This window comes from Loxodonta africana, chromosome 4, assembly GCF_030014295.1.
Source record: "Loxodonta africana isolate mLoxAfr1 chromosome 4, mLoxAfr1.hap2, whole genome shotgun sequence".
Classification (NCBI taxonomy): Eukaryota; Metazoa; Chordata; class Mammalia; order Proboscidea; family Elephantidae; genus Loxodonta; species Loxodonta africana.
In genome coordinates this window covers 106,344,273-106,364,927 of record NC_087345.1, presented here as the reverse complement: position 1 = coordinate 106,364,927, position 20,655 = coordinate 106,344,273, and the positions used below count along the sequence as shown (strand labels likewise).

Here is a 20,655-nt window from a genome sequence, read left to right as displayed (position 1 = left end):
TTTTATGAACATTTATTCAATGAACATTTATTGATCTTTTCTTGGATGAACTTCCAGCTAGACGAGGGAACCTTACTGATTGTGTGAGAGGGAAGAAGGAGAAGGTAGAGAAAGAGAAAAAAAGGGCATTGTTGGAGGAGACCTGGAGGAACAGAAGAGTTGGTCCTCTAGGAGCCAAGGAGAAAAGAATGTCCAAAGGAGGGCATGGTTGTTGCTGTCCGATACAGCAGAAAAGTCCAAGGACACAAGAATAGAAGAGTGGCCTGTGGTTTGGCATTTGGGACGTCACCTCTGGCCTCAGTGGGAGCAGTGTCAGTTGTGTATTTGGGTCATACAGAAGTGGGCTGAGGGCAACTAGAGGTGAGGAAGTGAAGACAGTGACAGGAGAATTACCACGCTTTTGAGAAGTTTGAATGCAAATCAAAGGAATGAGATTAGACAGTTTGACAGGAATATGAGTGGAATCAAGAGTTTTTGTTTTTGAAAGAGGCTTCTGTGTTTTTTCCAAGTGACAGGAAATCATTGTTTGCCATTATTTGGCTCACAGAGTAAACAGCCCCCTCCCCCAAAATGTTTAACAGCCGTTAGTTGTCTCGGTATTCAAGGAGGTTTCACCTGTATGATCTCACTAGCTCCTCTAATACTCCTGGAAAAAAAAAAAAGAAGTTACTAAACAGTATGCCTTTTTCTTAGATAAAGGCCTCAAAGCTCAGAGGTTATAGCTTAGAAGTCCCCCAGCTAATAAGGGTAGGGCAAGAACTCTTATCAGAATGCCCTATCCAGCCTAGAGTGTGTCAATCTGTACTCAGCATTAAATAACCATGTTTTGCCTAGTATTCAATAGCTTATGCTCTGGTTATCCCAGAAGAGAACCCAAGGCATTTAGGAGGAAAAAAATTGCTGGGCAGGTTAAGAGGCTTTTTAGAGGCTCCCTTTACATCACTCCTGCACACACATCCATGCCACCCACCCCCACACATCTCTGCTTCACGTCCCTGCCACATAACCCCATACAGACCCACACACACAATCCCACCCAACATGCATACACACCCCTGCCGCAGTCTCACACACAGACACACACACACACATACACAATCCCCCACGCACACACTTTCCAATGTCCACAATTAGATATACCTCAGGCCGGTGTCAAGGGACCCTGCTTGCAAAGCTTGCATGCCACCCTTTTTTTCAATACTTTCCTCTCTTGGGTTTGGACTTGAGGTGGAAAGGTAAAATTAGGTTAGAGAGAATTGATTTTATAAGACCAGTTGAGAGGCCATAAATAAATCTCTGGGTATCAACAATAAAAGTTCAGTTGATCATGAAATTTTTTCCTAGATTTACTTTTTCTTCGCACAAATGAAACCCTGACGAGCTTAAGCTAAACCATTTTTGTATTAATTTGATCTAAAGCTATAGTTGTTTGCATACTTTGGTCCTTCAGGATAATTTTTTTGAGCTATGTGGGTTAACTTTTCTGCATTGAGTCTTATGAGCACAAGACCTAGATTGTCATAATTTCCATTCTGGCCTGATCTCAGCCCCTAAAATATGAAAGAAAAGGTTCGCAATGTTGATATTTTGAGCCTTTTTTTGAAATTACATCAGTGTAGTTTCTGTGCTACTTACCTGATGCTTATCATTTACCACTTTATCATATTGGTCTCCATCCCCCAACTAGAGGTGAAGGTTTTTATTTTTTTCTTCCCTCAAACATATTAAAAACTCATCAAGAGAAAAGGACCAGTTTTCTCCTTTTTGGTCTGCGGAGTTTAGAATGGAACTTTGCAAATTATTTTGAGAATGAGGTTTATTGGGCTTGTCTTTTTCCACTTGTCTCACCCTCTCATAAATACTTAACATAAATATATGCTTACTTGTGAACTCTCCGTAGAGGGTTCTCATGTTCAGATATTTCAGAAATTTTCTTAGACTAAAGAAGATGGAAGAGTTAAAATATCTAGATTCCAATTATCTTTGGGTGAATCACCTCAGAAAATATGGATAAGACTGAAGAGTAGGGAAAGCAACAGACTAGGACCTCGATGCTCCTATAATTTCCTCCCACCCCTGTTTTAAAGTCAATATTAAGGAATGTGCAAGGAGAAGGAATATTACTCTAATGAAGACAGTAACAAATGGTCTAATGATGTGACGAATTGAATCATGTTATTTGACTGAAAAATACATTATCATTCTGATTTTAATTAAAAAAAATATCCTTGGGGCATTGGTAGGCCTGGGTTAGATTCCTAGTGGTTGGACTTTGATGAAAAAGGGTTGCTAATATGAGACTTCTGATTAGGCTTATCCTCCTCAACTCATGTTGTTTTTAGTGTGGTACCTAGGTAAGTCCCTGGAAAGGCAAGTGCTTTTCTGAAATGCTAATCACATCAGGGAGTCCATGGGTGGTACAAATGGCTAACACACTCAACTGCCAGCTGAAAAGTTGCAGTTCGAGTCCACCGAGAGGTGCTTCGGAAGAAAGACCTGGCAATCTACTTCCAAAAAATGGGCCATTGAAAACCCAATGGAACACAGTTCTATTCCGACACACATGAGGTCACCATGAGTCAGAACTGACTTGAAGGCAACTGGTAACATAATGGTAACTACATCAGAAAACCAGAAGTATGATTTTTTGGTTTTCATATTTCCATCAAATCAAGCTTGATTCATCATGATCTCGTTGGATCCTGTAACACTCTTCTTAACCTCTGCAAAACTAGACAGAGATGTTCCAGTTATTTCAGTGTGTTCTCTTTTGTTTATAAGGTATTCCATACCCTGTAAATCTTTTTGTCCTAAACCATTGTTATAAAACTGTTTTTGCAAAAAGGAAAAAAATTAGTCAAAAAAAAAATATATATATATATAACGTTAACCAAAAAATATAAAATTCTTGGTGATACACTGGAAAATATCTAAGGACGCATCATATCTTTACAGGTGTTGTGTTTTATGTTCCAGTGCCTATGACTGGTTAGCTCTATTATCTGCTGCTTTTTAGGCTTATGTGGTAAGTTTGGTCTCCATTTAGGGTTGATAATTCCGCCTGTTTCGAAGTCACAAAGTACAACCCTAACAACATCCAGGTACTTCATAATATAAACCATTTGTCAAGAAGGAGCTTCAGTAAGCTACATAACTGAGATCTTCTAAAACTTACACACTTATGCTCATCAAAAGACTTCACCAAAAGAGTAAAAAGAGAACTGAAAGACTGGGAAAAAAATTTTGGCTATTACAAATCCCACAAAGGTCTCTATTCTGTAAAATCTACAGGAAAATCCAACACCGCTACAACAAAAAGACAAATAATCCAATTAAAAAATGGGCAAAGGAAATGAACAGATGCTTCACCAAAGAAGACATTCAAGCAGCTAACAGACATATGAGGAAGTACTCTCAATCACTAGCCATTAGAGAAATGTAACTCAAAACCACAATGAGATACCATCTCACTCCGGCATGACTGGTACGAATAAAAAAAAAGAAAATAACAAATGTTGCAGAAGCTGCGGGGAGATTAGAACTCTTATGCACTGTTTTTGGGAATACAAAATGAAAGAACCATTTTGGAAAATGATATGGCACTTCCTTAGAAAGCTAGAAATAGAAATACCATATAATCCAGCAATCCCACTCCTAGGAATATATTCTAGAGCAATAAGAGTCGTCACACGAATAGACATATGCACACCCATGTTCATTGCAGCATTGCTTACAATAGCAAAAAGATGGAAACCACCTAGATGCCCATCAGCAGATGAATGGATAAACAAGCTATGATACATACACACAATGCAATACTATGTGATGATAAAGAACAACGATGAATCTTCAAAGCATCTCACAACATGGATGAATCTGGAGGGCATCATGCTGAGTGAGATAAGTCAAACACAAAAGGACATATTGTATGACACCACTACTATAAAAACTCATGAAAAGGTTTACACACAAAATGAAACAATCTTTGATGGAGGGAGGGAGGGGAGGGATGGGGATGGAAAAACACTAAACAGACAATAGATAGTGGTAACTTTGGTGAAGGGTGAAACAGTATACAATACAGGGGAAGCCAGCACAACTTGTACAAGGCAAGGTCATAGAAGCTCCGCATACACATCCAAACTCCCTGAGGGACTGAATTGCTGGGCTGTGGGGACCATGGCCTCGGAGAACATCTAGCTCAATTGGCATAACATAGTTTATAAACAAAATGTTCTACATTCTACTTGAGTGAGTAGCCCCTGGGATCTTAAAAGCCTGTGAGTGGCCATCTAAGATATTCCACTGGTCTCACCCCTTTAAGGCCAAGGGAGAATAAAGAAAACTAAAGACACAAGGGAAAGATTAGTCCCAAGGGCTAATGGGCCACAACTACCATGGCCTCCACCAGACTGAGTCCAGTACAACTAGATGATGCCTGGCTACCACCACTGACTGCTCTGACAGGAATCACAATTGAGGGTCCTGGACAGAGCTAGAGAAAAATGTAGAACAAAATTCTTTCTCACAAAGAAGACCAGACTTACTTGCCTGGCAGAGACTGGAGAAACCCCGAGAGTATGGACCCTGGACACCCTTTCAGCTCAGTAACTCCTGAGGTTCACCCTTCAGCTAAACATTAGATAGGTCCATAAAACAAAACAAGACTAAAAGGACGTACTAGCCCAGGGGCAAGGACTAAAAGGCAGAAAGGGACAGGAAAGCTGATAATAGGGAACCCAAGGTCAAAAAGGGAGAGTGTTGACATGTCATGGGGTTGTTAACCAACGTCATAAAACAATATGTGTACTGTTGAATGAGAAGCTAGTTTGTTCTGTAAACCTTCATCTAAAGTACAGTTTAAAAAAAAAAAAGAATTTAAGAGCAAGCTGCAATCACCTGAAAAAGAATAAAGAGGAAAAGGATATGGCTAAATATGGAGTAAATATATGTATATATATGTTTTTAAAAAAAGGGCACTTGAGCAAGAGTGGAAAGAGAACGTGGAAAGACCAGTGAAAGCAGTGGCAGAGCTAGTGGCCGTGTAACTCCAAGCATATACTACACAAGGTATTTTTGTGTAAGTGCAATTGTCATCTGGTACTTGGGTAACACCTCCTTCTCAATCCTTCCAGTCATACCACACCCAAGGCTTGTTCCCAGAGGATTTTAATATGCCATTTCCTTCTGGAAAATACATGAATTTTCTTGTCCTTGCCACACTAGCCCTTTTTTCCTTTCCTCTCAAACCAGTAAGAATGAGAAAGAACCTGTCTTCTGCTAACATCCATTCTTAGTATAAACCTGTTGCCATTGAGTCGATTCCAACTCATAGCCAGTCTGTAGGCAAGAGCAGAACTGCCCCCCAGACAGTTTCCAAGGCTGAAATCTTTACGGGAGCGGACTGCCACATCTTTTACCTCAGAGCGGCTGGTAGGTTCGAGCCACTGACCTTTCGGTTAGCAGTTGAGCACTTAACCACTGTGCCTACCAGGGTTCCTTATTCTTAGTATGGTAGCACTGAAAAGAATTTGGAGATGATCTAATCTAGGTCTCTCATTTTGTGACTGAGAAGCATAGGACCAGAGAGGGTAAATCGCTTGTCCATGTCACAAAGGTGATTAAGGAAGGACTAGAATCCACATTTCTGAATTTCATTTCCATGACCGAGGCCTTAGAAACATTGTTCCAACTCATAAGGACACCGCCCACATCGTAATATTTTAAAGTTTTGAGGGAAACAGCAACATCTGTAAAACGCTATACAAACTACTAGCTCTAGGTAGTTCATAGTTTTAACATTTAATAGATGTTATCTGCCGTTGAGTCAGTTCCCAACTCGTGGCAACCTGTGCACAACAGAAGGAAACGCTGACCAGTCCTGTACCATCCTCATGACCAATTGCAGATTTGATTGTTGCGAACCATATGTTTTCACTGGCTGATTTTTCCAGGTAGATTCCTAGGCCTTTCTTCTTAGTCTGTCTTAACCTGGAATCTCCACTGAAACTTGTTCAGCATCATACATAGCAACATGCAAGCCTCCAGTGACAGGTGGTGGCAAAAGGAGTATTGGTGAAAGTCATTGTGGAGCAGGAAATGAGGATGGTGATTGTTACGGATTGAATTGTCCCCCCCCCGCCAAAATGTGTGTTGGCTTGGCAAGGCCATGATTCCCAGTATTGCGTGGTCGTCCCCCATTTTGTGATCTGATATGATTTTCCAGTGTATTGTAAATCCTAACCTCTATGACTTTTTTTTTTTGGATGATGCTAATGAGGGAGGATTAGAGACAGTTATGTTAATGAGGCAGGACTCAATCTACAGGATTAGTTTGTATCTTCAGTCAGTCTCTTTTGAAATATAAAAAAGAGAACCATTGAGCAGAGAGGGACCTCCTACACCAAGAAAGAAGTGCCGGGAGTGGAGTACGTCCTTTGGTCTCAGGGCCCCTGCTCTGAGAAGTTCCTAGATCAGGGGAAGAGAGATGACAAGGACCTTCCCCAGAGCTGACAGAGAGAAAGCCTTCCCCTGGAGTTAACACCTTGAATTCAGATTTCTAGCTTCCTAAACTGTGCGAGAATAAACTTCTGTTTGTTAAAGCCATCCACTTGTGGTATTTCTGTTATGGTAGCACTAGGTAACTAAAACAGTGATGTTCATTTTGCTCCTGTGATATGAGAGGTTGTAGAGGGCTCCGCAGGCACCTGCATTCCATTAGTAAGTAGTAGTTATGATTTTAGAATGAAATAAGAATATTAATATTTCTTGTAATTATTGTATATTATTTTCTCAAACTGTGCTAAGTTGTTAGGTTAAAAATACTTATTAAGCTGTTTGTACCTTACTACTTAATAAATGGAACTTTCAGGAATTCTCTCGGACTGGGGCACCATGAAAATGTTACTGAGATGCTAAGGACTTCATGATCAGAGAAAGTTTGGGAATCTCTGGCTTAGAGTATCTTCTTGGAAAAGAGGAGAGAGGCGTAGGGTGAATGAAGGAGGGTAGGTTCGTTAGTGAAGGGAGGTAGAAAGATGCTTCCAAGGTTATTTGATCACTGCTTAGCCAGCGTAATGGCTGTGACAACAAATCTTCTAGGCAGTGTTGCTGCCTACCCAGTATTTGCAGAAGATAAATTATTTGACTTTTCTCCTTCCTAACACCTTTTTATCTTGAGAACCTTTGTGGGGATTATTGGCTCTCTGTCACGTGTACTACTTCTTATGCCTTGTGTTGCTATTATTAGATTCTGGCAGTGTGGTTTGAGGGGCTGTTGTGGAGACAGTGTCGGAATTCCCAGAGGTGAACTTGGAGCTAGAGAAGACATACTCCTTACTTTTTTTTCTGAGGTCTGCCATTTTTTCCTTTCTGAATAATTCCCATGGAATCAGTCTTCTAAAATCTTTAGGCTAAGTTCGTGTGTGTGTGTGTGTCTCACTAGTTAATAAGGAACCCTGGTGGCACAAAGGTTAAGTACTCGACTACTAACTGAAAGGTTGGTAATTCAAATCCACCCCATGACTCTGCAGAAGAAAGACCTGGGGATCTTCTGTAAAGATTACAGCCTAGAAAATCCTATGGAGCAGTTCTGCTCTGTCACACGGGGTTGCCATGTGTCGAAATAGACTTGACAGCACCTAACAACGACAACAGTTGATAAATCCACCCAAGAGCATTGGTGGAACGAACATTGAAGAATATATTACGTGTGCTGGTGGTAGTATTAGTTGCCGTCGAGTCAGCTCCAACTCATGGTGGCCTTATGTATAACAGAAACAAATGTCGCCTGGTCCTGAGCCATCACCATGCTCTTTGATATGTTTGAGCCCATTGTTGAGGCTATTATATCAATCCAGGATTATGTGTAAGAAAAATAAATATTTTCTTTACAAAATTATGATTTATGACATGTAAAATTTTGGAAAACTTGAGAAAGGAATTATGTCACCAATATTTCTCCTTCACAACCACTCTTGTAATTTCAAGGCAGGTAAGCCTAGGCTTTTGTTCCCCAAGCATTTCTTCTTTTTTTATATGGTTGCAAATGTAGTGTGTGTTCATAGTGAGCATTCCATTTTGTATTCTGCTACCCTGTCCTCCCTCCTTCCAGGAGGTGGTGTGGCATAGTGATTTAGACTCAAGCTTTGGTCTTGGAAAAATGGGGTTGTAGTCTCAGCAGTGAGACCTCAAGCAAAGAGCTTTATTTCTGAGTCTCAGTTTCTATACCTTAAAAATGAGAATTATGATACCTACTTCCTAGATGCTGTAAGATGTATGCATTTATAAAGTACTTATTATATATTGTGCCTAGCATGTACTATGGGCACAGTAAGTACTATATGTTGTTACTAATATACCGTAAGCATTTCCTTTTTGCCGCAGTCTTTGTGACCATATTTTTAACAGCTGCATGTCATTTTATTGAATTGTTCATTAATATTTGCATAACTATTCATCTGTTATTGGATCTTTAGGCTGCCTTCAAATTTGCAGTGGAACAAAAAATTCTGCAGCAAATTCTTCATGCACATGCAGTTTTTATTCATTGAGCAGATTCTTAAGTGCTCACTATGTACAAGGGCCATTGCTTGGCATTAGGAACAGAGTTCAGAGAGGCACAGTCCCTGTCCTTGAGGGGCTGAGGGTCTGGAGGGGAGAGATGTATAGAGATAACTGGGGCCTGAGATAAACATCGTCACTGTCCAAGTTATTGAGAAATCACAGAGGACAAAAAGTCAGACTCTGCTTGGAGGAAGGGGGATCAGAAAAGATTTCACACAGCAATAATGCTCAAATTGAGACTTGAAGAATAAACTGGAATTCTTAGGCAAACAAGTAGGAGAGGAGATACAGTCTGGACAAAAAAAAAAAACAAAACAGTGTAGAATTGCCCAGAGTTCTTCAAAGGTATCTTTCATTCTGGGGAAATACAGCTCTGATAAATGCTAGAACGGTGGCTTCCAACCTACCCTTCCTCTAACCCACTGAGGTACTCAGCACACTCCCAGCTATAGCAGGCATCCATGGCTGTGGTGGTTCTTACCAAGTGTGGGATGGAGTTGAGAGTCACACATCAGAATCTCCGGGTGAGGCTTTTGAATTAGAAAATGCCCACAAGTGTTTCTTGTATTTGCCCCAGGTCATGAACACCAGAAACAGAGAGTGAAAGTGTAGTTGTAGCTGAAGAGGCAGATAGTTTTAGATGCAAATAAGTTACACCCAACTTGACCCTTGCCTTTGTTCCCACTGTTCGCTGTATCATTTTCTCCTCTATTATTATCAATTTATATTTTAGTATCTGAAATTATTATAGTTTTAATACATTTATAATGTTATAGTCAGATATATTTTACTGTAATTATATACAATTTTATATGCACATATAATCATTTGTAACATAGCTTATATTAGTTATGTTTTTGTTAGGTGCCATTAAGTCAGCTCTGTGTTAGTTATAATTTAAATTACTATCACATAAAATTTTTTTCTTACATAAAATATATCTCATTATGAAATTATTAAAATTTTTGTCAGTTTAATAGCCAGGGAAAGATTTTTTTTTTGTATTAGTTTCTTTCTTTGGTTACCAGTAAAAGTGAAAATTTTTCCATATGTTAACTTTACTGGTTATACTCCCCTTTAGCAGCCAATAAATTTGTAATAACATTTTTTATTATAGGGCTATTAATTTGTCTTTTAATTTAATGTCATTACCTGTCCCTTTCTGTTTGTACTTTATTTTGGACACAAAAGTTTATGTAGTTCATTGTTTAAGATAATCTGTCCGTGATTTTTTTTATAGCTTTAAAATAGTAAATATTCCCTACTCCTGAGGTCTTTTTCTAGTTTTCCATTTTAATTTTCTTAATTTACATTTTTATTCTATATGGCATTTTTGCGTGTGTTGTGTAAAAATTCACGACAAAAATTCTACCCTGTCCTGTAGGGTCGACGGCACTGGGTATGGCATTTTTATTTTTAGTGTTTGGAATGACATAAGAGGCTAAACTGATGTGTGGGTGTATGTTTTTAATGTTGCTAACTTATCTCAATACTTTTATTAAATAATGTTTCCCTTCTTCCTATCTACCTCTGATGTTTCCTTTAACATACAGTAGATTCTTTTCTTTAACGTGTATTAGATGCTGTGGTATCAGTTTAAATATTTATCTTTATTCATTCATTTACATGTGAGTGACCACAGTGTGCCAGGCACAAGCTTCTAGGCAGTAGGAAACAACAATGAAGAAAACAGAAAAAAATGCCTGCTTTCATAGAGTTTACTTTCCAGTGGAGGCAGGCACACCCTCTTGATATACTTATGAAGCAAGTAAGTATAATATGTAATATACCAAATATATCAGGCATAATGGAGAAAAATAAAACTGGAAAGAGGGGTATAGGAAGTGTGGGGGCCTTTGAAACCATTTTAAGTAGGATGGTGAGGAAAAGCCTCTCAGAACTGGGAGGAGCTAGCCATGAAGATATCTGAGAGAATAGGGTTTGTTAGCAGGAGTCCTGGATGGGGCAAACCATTAACATGCTCATCTGTTAAGCAAAAGTTTGGTAGTTCAGTTCACCCAGAGGTAGTTCAAAAGAAAGTCGTGATAACCTACTTTTAAAAAATCAGCCATTGAAAACCCCGTGGAGCGTAGTTCTACTCTGACACACATGGAGTCACCATGAGTCAGAATCAACCCAACAACAACTGGTAGGTAGAGGGAGCAGTATATTCAGAAGTTGCAAAGGCAGAAAAATGCTTGGCAAGTTCAAGGAACCTCAAGGTGAAGGGAAGGCGGGAGAAGGTTGTAGGAAATGAGATAAATGACTTAATTGGGGATAGTGAGGAGAATATTAAGGGCTTTCTAAGCCATTGTACTGATTGTCTTTGTTTTCTGTGCAGTGGGAAAGCAGTTTTGAGAAGAGAAGTGACATCTGCTTAGCTTTTATAGACTGTTGGGCGCAAGAGTCTAGGTAGGAAGCTGTTAAGGAATCCAGGTGAGAGAGATGGTATGGCCTAGACCAGGTTGGGAGTGGTGGAGGTGGTTAAGAAGTGCCTGGATTTGAAGAAATAGCCCACAGCATTTGCTGACAGATTGAGAGAGAGAAGAATCAAAGATGGGCTCCCAGGCTTCAGCCTGAGTGACTGGAAGGATGAAGTTGCCATTTTCAAAAACAAGGATGTAGGAGAAGCAGGTTTCGGAAGATAATCAGGAGTTGGGTTTTAGAATGTTAAGTTTGAAATGCTTATTAAACATTCAGTCAGGGACATTCAGTAGGCTGTTAGATGTAGGAATCTGGAGTTCAAGAGGAGAGATTTGTCCTAGAGAATAAATTTGGGACGTATCAGCTTATTTGTGGTATTTATAATAAGTTTTAAAAACTTGGTACAGGTAGCTACTTTACCAGTTGTTCCTTTCATATAGACTTCTCCTTGATATTTTTGTCGTCTTTTTTTTTTTAATCCAAAGAAACTTCAGAGTTACTTTGTTAAATTTATTTTTTAAAGTGTATTGGAAATTTAACTAGAAGTACCTGTGATAAATTGTGAAGACTTGATATCTTTAAAATCGATCCATCTAAACATTTTCCCACTTAGTTTTCCTTTGTTTTTCCTAATAATGGTTCATTATTTTCCCTCACATAGTTCATATATATTTCTTCATAATATTATTCCCATATGTTTTTGTTGCCATTGTTAGTAAGTTCAATTTCACTGATATTCTGATAGTTTAGTTTTTGCTTTTATAAAGGAATTATATTGATAGGCTTATATTTGACTATTTCACTAAGCTTATGGTGCAATATCTTGATTCCTTTGATTTTTCTAGGAAACGAATCATATTATTTGCAAACAGTAATTTTGTCTATTCCGTTTCAATATTTAGGTTTCACTTCTGTTTCATGTGTTACTGCCAAGGCAAGAACTTCCAAATTTAGAGAGGGGAACATAGAGCAAGGAGATAATACCCAAAAGTCTACTCACTGCTTATAATTTTGTTTTGTCTTTGTTTTGAGATATCCTAATTTTTTCCCCCTTGCCTTTTAAAAAACTTATTTCTGATGGATTTTTGAATGTCCACAGTTTATATATTTTAGAATTATGTGTTATCTCTAATAGTTGGTTTTAGTTTGGTATGCTTGTTTTCAGCCATTTAGCTTTTCCAAGGATTGGTTCTCCGGTTCCTTAGTCAGTGAGCTTGCGGGGATTGGGGGACAGCTGTTTTCCTGCTGAATCAGCATTGAACCTTCATGGATACAGAAACAAATCTAACCAAGTCGAGTGTTCAAAACCAAGAGATTTCAGTTCTGTAACTGGGTGAGGCTCTAGATGAAAAATTTTAAGTGTTATAGCCCCCTGGTCCAAAAAATCAATAAGCACAGTAAAAACAAAGTATGCAGATTCTTTCCAAGAAAAGAATTACATTTTAAAACAGCAAATGGTTTTGAAAGTGTGATTTTATTTTTAAGCTGTTTTTGCAATTTTGAATATTGGTTAAAAATCTTTATATAAAAGTGTAAAACCAATTTTTACTTTTGGTGTGGATTACAAACCAAAAATGACCTGCTGATACAGCTGAGATTTCTAGCATGCTTTATTCTGAATTTCCAAGTTAACTTTCGAGTTTTATTTTGTTTGTCAAGTTAAATAAGCCTCTTGTGACCTTTCTCCCTGAACAAGCAGTCCGTGCTATCAGAAGTACTAGGACTTTGAACCGCCAAGGTTAAATTCGCTGGAAAGCTTTTAGTTGTACTGCACTGCCTTGTTTAAATAGGCGAACACCTGCTAGGCAAGCCCTGTGCGTGTGAGTGGCTGGCTATATGTTCCTTCCTTTAGGATTTGCAAGGCTGGAGCACAAAGACAGCGATTGTTACCCAATAAGCAGTAGTCATACACTTCTACCAATCGCCTTAGGAGGGCTGGTTACCATGGAATCCACCATCTGTTCACTCCCCGCCGGAATGTGATTATCCTTGCTGGGCTCGGAACTGGGAAAAGCAGGGGCGCGTGTGCTGTGTGAAATTATCTGCAATGGACTGGGTTAATGGGAGGCTGGGTTTGGCTTGCTGGAAGAACAAGTGAAGGGATTTTTTTTACTTCAACCATTTGTGACTTATAACCGAAAGAAGTAAACTCAGCTTTTATAAGGTAAGTGCCCCTGATACTATGCATTCAGTTCATACTGTGTTTGATGGGGGCATTATCTCCATGTGGTCCAAGGAAAGGGAGCCATAAGCTCTTCTGGCAGAAACCTCCAGCATTACACACTTCTGTTGTGTGGATTTTAAGCAGTTCAGTTATGCCTGTACAATCACATGTTGATGTGGGAAAATGATTTTTTTGTGTGTGTATGTGCATGTGTAGTTGTTTTATGACCGCTGAAAGTGGCAAAAGGACAATCATTTGTAATGGTTTTTCAGGGTAAATTATACCAGCATTCTTTCTGAAATACGCCCATGGCCACATCGTGTTCAATGTCTGTCCTGATTATCTGGAAAAAGTCTCAGGTCAGAGACATTTGTAGGTTATTTAATTAATGATTACTCTGGCTCTCATGACTAATCTACCATTACCAGCTTATGTTTTGAAATGCAGTGTTTATGCCGTTTTATTTTGCAATGCTTTTGCACAAGTTTCAAGGGCCTGAGCATGTGGAAACAATGTGACAGTGCTTTAACAGCAGGCACAGTGATAAAGGGAGAGGGGAAACTGGGAAGATGGGCTTCTATTTCAAGGGCTTCCTTTGTTTTTATATTTCAACAGCCCCTTAAAATGTGTGTTGCATATTGGAAGCAGTAGAAGGAGATTTTGGTCCTAACAAATGGGTGGCTCACATTTTTCTGTGTGGTTAAGAGGTTGGTAGCAAGAACAAGGGACCTCTATGTCCTTTGTGAAGCACCATTGTATCCCCTTCCCCAAACTGCCCTAAAATATAAAAGTAAAAAACAAAAAGAGCGCTGTCTGTACTCTGTGATACTTCTTTTGTGTAAGTTCTACCATCATTTAATCCATAGTGCCAATGCTGTGTGAGCCCATCTGGGTCTGCCATTTTTATTTGATATAGTAAGGAAAGGCTTTGCTTATGCCGTGTTGTTCTAATTGTGCTGTTCAGCTGTCATCTGGGACATTCATGTCAGTGGGTCAGTGGCTGCCCAGAGAGCTAGAAAAGGTCATTGCTAATAGGCCTTACTTGTTTGATTTTTTTAAATTATAGTGTAAAATTGAATAACCTTGTATCGGTCAAGGACTCATGTTCCTACTTCAAGAACAGGTTTTCAGACCTGACTGCCTGTTGTGGGTTCTTGGGATTCATTTTAGTTGACTTTGAAATTCTTATCCTTTATTTAGCTTACTGGTCTACATACAGTATTTTAAGGGTTTTTTTTATTATAAAAAATTGAGTTAGACACACTAGCTCTAAGAAGCATTTGTTTTCAATATTAATCTGTGTGTTTCTGTCTAAAAATTTCTTTAGCATCATCTGTAAAAGATTTTAAGTTAGTTTTATATTATTGGGATGGGAATATTTTCCCACGAAAATCAGTTCTTTGTAGGCAATATAAGTTTTGAGAGGAAACGAGGTATTTTAAAAACATCACGTACATTGAGGGTTCCTGTTGCTTTGTTTATCTTGTGTCTTAGAAACCTGAAAAAGCCAATGACTGAATGAGTGTGAAAGGTGTGAGCATCTGTGTGTCTGGGACGTGGTTACTTCAGCCACTGCAGTGGGTTGGATAAATCTGTATCCTTCTCAAGTTTTCTAATACTTATGAATTTGCTTGATAGTCTTATTGTTACTGAGTTAAAGTTAGAGGATTATGTTTTTTAAGTGGACGTTTACGTCAAAACTTATCCCAGCATTTTGTGGGTATTGACAGTCACTTATTTTCACTTGTAAGGATATTAGTATATTCCTCAACTGAATTTTCAGAGTGACAATAAAACCACAAAGTTTTTCAAAATGTGTTGAAAAAAACTTTGTTACATCAACTACTGAAGAAGCACTTAGTGGTTCTTGAAGAGTACATGAGGCCTTACAGTGTGCCCTTGAGATGAGGGGATGTGGGTCCTGGACCTGGTGTTTCTTATTGTCTATGGTGAAGTGTCCACTTCCACTCACAAATTGCTCTTGGTGATACCCACCACCACAGTTTCTTGTGGTAATGAGTTTAGAATGTACTGAGTTCTTAGGTCTGCTATGAAACATCGCTTTCTGGTTCTCACCCTCTTATCTCTGAAATGAGGAAAGGGGGGAGGTGCTAGATTTCAGTGATTTCTAAGCCTTCTTCCAACTTTTCAGACTGTTTGATGGCTTGATACTTTTCAGTCCTTCAGTAGAACTTAAGATTTTACTAAATGACTCAATGACGAGTTTATATTTTTGTTTGTTAATATGTAAAACTAACCTTATTTAGAGTTAGTTCTTATAAAAAGCATTATATAGATGGCAAATATAAAACTCTGACTAAAGTGCTTTGAGTGACTCAGATCTCTAAAAGCCTGAGTAGACGGCCCACCACTAGCTCAGCACAGTCAAGTCTTTCAGGTTCTTCCATGTGACACATTATGCTGGAATGAATGCTGCCTGACCTAACTTACGTTCAGACGAGTAGACCACAGAGCTAATAAACAATGGTTACATTTTTATGTTTTTCTTCCTGTGTTTTATTGACACATTCTCTTTATTCCTAAATTGAGTCTTTCTGTCTCCTGCTTTTGAGGTACAGATTTATAATCCATATTTTGAAGTTAACTGTTTTTGGCCATTGTGGTCCATCAGGCCCTTGAACTGTCTGAGATAATGACATACTAGAGACCTGAAGTGAAGGAAAATCTGCTGATTCTGTCCTTGCTAATGCTGCTCTGTTCATATGTCCTTGCTGTTGAAGCTGTTTGCATTTTTCATGACTTTTAAAAAGAGATGTACTGAAAATCTTTTGACCTCTCCCATAATTCCATATTGCCATGGCTTCGAGAAGTGCCTGGAATGAGTTAATTGTAATGCATCAGTAAAATTTTGCATTCTGCATTAGGTGGGAAGCCAGTGTTGTTGTTGTTAGCTGCTATCAGGTTGTTGTCCAACTTACGGTGGTGACCCCATGCAATGGAATAAAACGCTGCCCAGCCTGTGCCATCTCCATGATTGGTTGTGAATTGGACTGCTGTGATCCTATAGTGTGCATATCAACACAAACTCACACAAAACCCACACAAGAGCTATTGCTTAAAGCCAGTTACACTTGGCAGGATTTTTCTCTCTGTATATGCCATATATTTGACTACCAGCAGCTGTTTCTTCTTAGAGCCCTCCTCTTCTGTTTTCATAACTGCTCTTAGAAAAGAAAAAGGCAAACTTGCCATAAATTGGCAATGGACGGGTCTGTGTAGGCTGCCGCAGGTCCATGGAACAGCTTTGTCTACCGTACTCGTCCCTTTCTCATTCAGTTGCCATCACTTTAACCCCAGGAATAACTTGAGATGCATGAGGGCATCTAGTAATATTTTATTCTTGGAAAAGTTCCATCTTTTACAAATAACCCCCACTATGTAAAAACTTTTTTAGTTTTTATGTAGAGCTAGTTGTTCTTTTGTAACACATGTGTTGAATTAGTGACTTCCCCTGTAAGTAAGTGCTTCCTTCCTTCTTCCCTTCTTCCTTGTCTGCCTGATTCCTGTGTTCTTTTTTTTTTTTTACCAATTTCCTGGTCTTAAACTAGGATTGATGAAATCATGAGGCAACATATACTCCAATAAAGCAAATAGATTAAGTCCATTGGAGTTTTTAGATCCTTGTTTTACATTGCCAGACCGCTTATTTTCCCTTAATTTAAAGATCGGATCTGTCAGGATCATCTACTTTCAACTCCATCATTTTACAAAGAACAATCTGAGGCCCATAAAGATTAAGCTGCTTGTCCAAGGTCACAAAACCTGTGAGTTGCAGAAGCAACTAAGGTTGAGTCTTACAGGCTGAATACAAAAGCATGGCTCAAGTACAGTCATCTGACTTCCTACCTCGTTGCACTTCTGAGGGGTAGAACATTGGGGTGTCACTCTAAAATCCCACAGAAAGCAATTATCAGTATACCCAAAGGGGAGAGCAGCTTTGAACAAAAATTCTCAATAACCAATGTCTTAAGGACATTTATTAATACATAAACTTTTTTAACGTAATTGTCAAGCAAACTAGATAATTGCATTGTTTTGTCTGAGCATTCTCTCCCTAGCCATATCTATATGGAAAGTAAAATAATAATCAGAATACTGTTTGGTGATTATGGAGCCCAGGGCAGGCGAGTGGGCAGACACTAAGAAAAGGCAGCCTGAAGGATGAATATACTTCTACTCTAGGGCACAACTGTCACATGGTTAGTATATTCCTGTTGTGGGTTAGTGAACCCTCTTCTGTGGACGTTGCTGCAGACAAGACAACCTGTGCTTGCTTACCCAGTCTCCCTTTCCTCTGCTCCTCTCACCACACCCACCTGCTCCACCTCGCCCAGGACCACCTTATCCCCACTGAGATATTCTTTCTTTGGCCCTGCTATTATCATCAGTATTAACCGTTCATTCATTCATCAAATATTTATTGAACATTTACTCTATACTGGGCACGGTTACAGGTGTGGAGGATATGGGACTGAACACAATGGAAACAGTCTTTATTGAAACTTATGTAATAGAAGACAGATAACACACAAGTAGACAAGTAAATGAACAACAATTTCAATAGTGGCAAAATGTGATGTATTAATGTAGGACACAGAAATGATAACGAGGAAGCCTTGTGTGATCTGTTGCGGGGAGGATTGCTGTTACACCTGTTTTATGCAGGTGGAACTTGAGAAAAGCTTATCACTAGAGTCGTACTATGTTCAATTAGTGCTGTACAACCACGTGTTCTCTTAGCTTTTCTTCCAGGACTTAATACTGGATATGTGTTCTTTTTTAGAGCAGAGTTTAATGGGAGGTATTTTAGGACAGTGGTCAAGAGCACCAGCTTTAAAGTCAAGCAGGCCTGAGTTTAGTCCCATCTCACATACCTGCTACCTGGATGCCCCCAGGCAAGTTATTTAACCTCTCTAAAACCTTAGTTCCCCCCATGTTTTAGAACTTGCGGGGTGGCTACAGGTATTAAAGGTAGTAATGTTAAAAAATACAATTAGTATTAAAGTCAGTGGTGATGGCTGTGATGTTCTTTAAGGAGCATCAGTAATAATCTCGTGAATGTTAAAATATTTGCTACTCTTGGCAGTGAAAGCTGGGAGGTACAGCTGGCCCTCCATAGGAGAAATTTTCTTTGCTGTAACCCTTCCATTCTCTCACCCTTCACATTCATTTATTTAGGAAACTCTTTTTGAGGGTCTGCTCTGCCCTCGATAGATTACAGATGAAGAACATGACTAGGACATGTTCTGTGCCTCTACGGTGCTCAGCTTATAATTCTTGAGCCAATAATTGCATTTAGCGTGATAGGTGGCATAGTGGAGGAGGGGTACCAGGTACAGAGGGGTGGGTAATCAGCTGTGCAGGTGAGGTGGGGCCAGGAATTCTAAACAGAGGAGGCAAGAGGAAAAATCAGAGAAGCACGAGGTAGCATGATGGGCATGAGAAGCATTAATAGCTGAGTGCAGAATTTGAGGCCAGGCAGGGCAGGACATGAGAATGGAGATGGCTTACATGGAAGCTTTTACCGTGTGGCACAGTGGTTAAAGCACTGAGCTGCTGATCAAAAGAACGGCAGTTCGAAGCCAACAGCCACTCTGAGGCAGAAAGATGTGACGGTCTGATTTTGCCTAGGAAACCCTATGGGGCAGTTCTGCTTTGTCCTGTAGGGTCACTATGAGTTAGAATCCACTTGACGGCAATGGTTTTATAAAGAATGAGGAACCGTTGAACAGTTTTAAACATTTGGGGGATAGAGCTTCAATAGCCTGAAAAGATTAACTGTTGTCAGTTAATTAAATGATGGAAACATTGGCGAGGACAATATCCAAGGCAGGCAAAATTCTTCTTCTTTATCTTCATCCTTGATGGACAGAATTTTTCTTCTTCTTTCACCACCACCACAATACAGCAAAGTTACGTCTTAGTATTTAAATTCTAAAGACAGGGCACAAGACAAAATCTACACATAGTCAAAGTTCTTGAGAAGTCCCTTAGGAAGGCATGGCTTTGAATACTGGCCCTCTCTTCAACAGCGGGCTTTTTTCCCCCAGCATTGGAGCAGATTGCTGCTGCTCTGTTTGGGCATGAGATGAAAGAATTACTTGGCTTGCATTTAGGGGCCATTCTATATGAAATACAATATAGGTCTAGAATCAAGCTCAGTGTGGCGAGAGGCTCAGAGAAAGGTGAGGGTCGCAAGTGAACTGATACCAACTGAGGGAGGAGCAGGTTCCTGTTCTCTGGCTCCCTCTCACCACAGGGCACATGAGCATTGGGTCAAATTACCTGAACAGCTGTGTCTGGTTGTGTTCTCTCTCTCATACACCTGTTTTCTCTATTTGAAAACATAACTAGTTCGATTTCAGCAAGTTTAAATGTACTTGTGATTCAACTCTACTTTAATTGCAATCAAAAACCAAAACCAGGCTCTTTGCCTTTGATTCCAACTCATGATTGCAATCAACAGATGTTAATTTTTAGTGTTTACTCATTCATCACCTCATTTAATCTTTGACAGACATTTGAGATAAGTGAGATTTATCTTCATTGAACAAGTAAGAAAACTGTTGCTATGAGGTACATACTGTTCCCAAGTTCACCAGTTATTATGTGAGGAACTAGGATTCAAACTGTGATCCATTCCAGGTTCAAACCTATGCTTCAAGCTTTTCTGCTCAATTTTCTCTAGTCAGAGGGCCATTGCATTAACCTAGGCAAAAGATACAGGAAACTGAAGTATTGCGGTAACAGAGGAAGTATAAAAATGAATTGTCCAAGAACATGAATTTATATTTCTTCACAGAGGAAGAAATACAAATGACTAATACATACCAAATGTTTTATATAACTAGCAATCAAATAAATATACAAAATAACTATTCTTGCTTATTACATTGTCAAAAAATTCTTAATGGTTATAATCCAGAATGGCCCCCCTATATACTTTGGGTCATGGTGTAAACTGATATAACCTTTGGGAAAACAATTTGGTAACATGTATTATCTTAATTAGACAACATTTTGTTGCAAGAAATAGAATTCCACTATAAGAAAAAAGAGGGACATATAGGAATAATACCCAGATATAATAAGTTCATCCAGGCCTTGTAACAATAAGCCATGGTGAACCAGGACAGTCACTGTCCCTATGACCTCTCATCCTACTACTCTGCCTGTGTGCAGCATTCCTTTCAGACTGGCCTCTTCTGCTTCTCTGTGTGGATGGCAGAAAACATGGCCAACCCGCAATCGCAAATTATACCACTTCCCAGTTCCAGTATGTAGCAGAGACACATGCATTCCAACTACTGATGCCTTGGAAAGATTCCAAGGGGCTCAGCTCTGGCCAGCAGTAACCTCTGGTTCCCTTACTGTGACCAAACACAAGGGGTCATTTGACCTGCTACCTACTCAGCACATCTGATGAAGCAGGAACTCTTTGGAAGGGCAATGGATAGAGCGAGCAATTAAAAGAACGCACC

General features: G+C 39.3%; 1 protein-coding gene across 3 annotated transcripts in view; it reads left to right on the top strand.

Annotated features, from left to right (window-relative positions):
- Positions 1-20,655, top strand: part of FGD4 (FYVE, RhoGEF and PH domain containing 4) — a 158,564-nt gene that overhangs the window by 8,527 nt on the left and 129,382 nt on the right. For 2 of the 3 annotated variants that reach the window (XM_023555255.2, XM_010595746.3), the window contains exon 1: positions 9,502-13,153. The exons of the other annotated variant lie outside the window; for it this stretch is intronic. The gene's annotated coding sequence lies outside the window, so the exon portion shown is untranslated. Of the gene's footprint in view, positions 1-9,501; positions 13,154-20,655 lie in introns of those variants that run through there. 3 annotated transcript variants of the gene reach the window in all.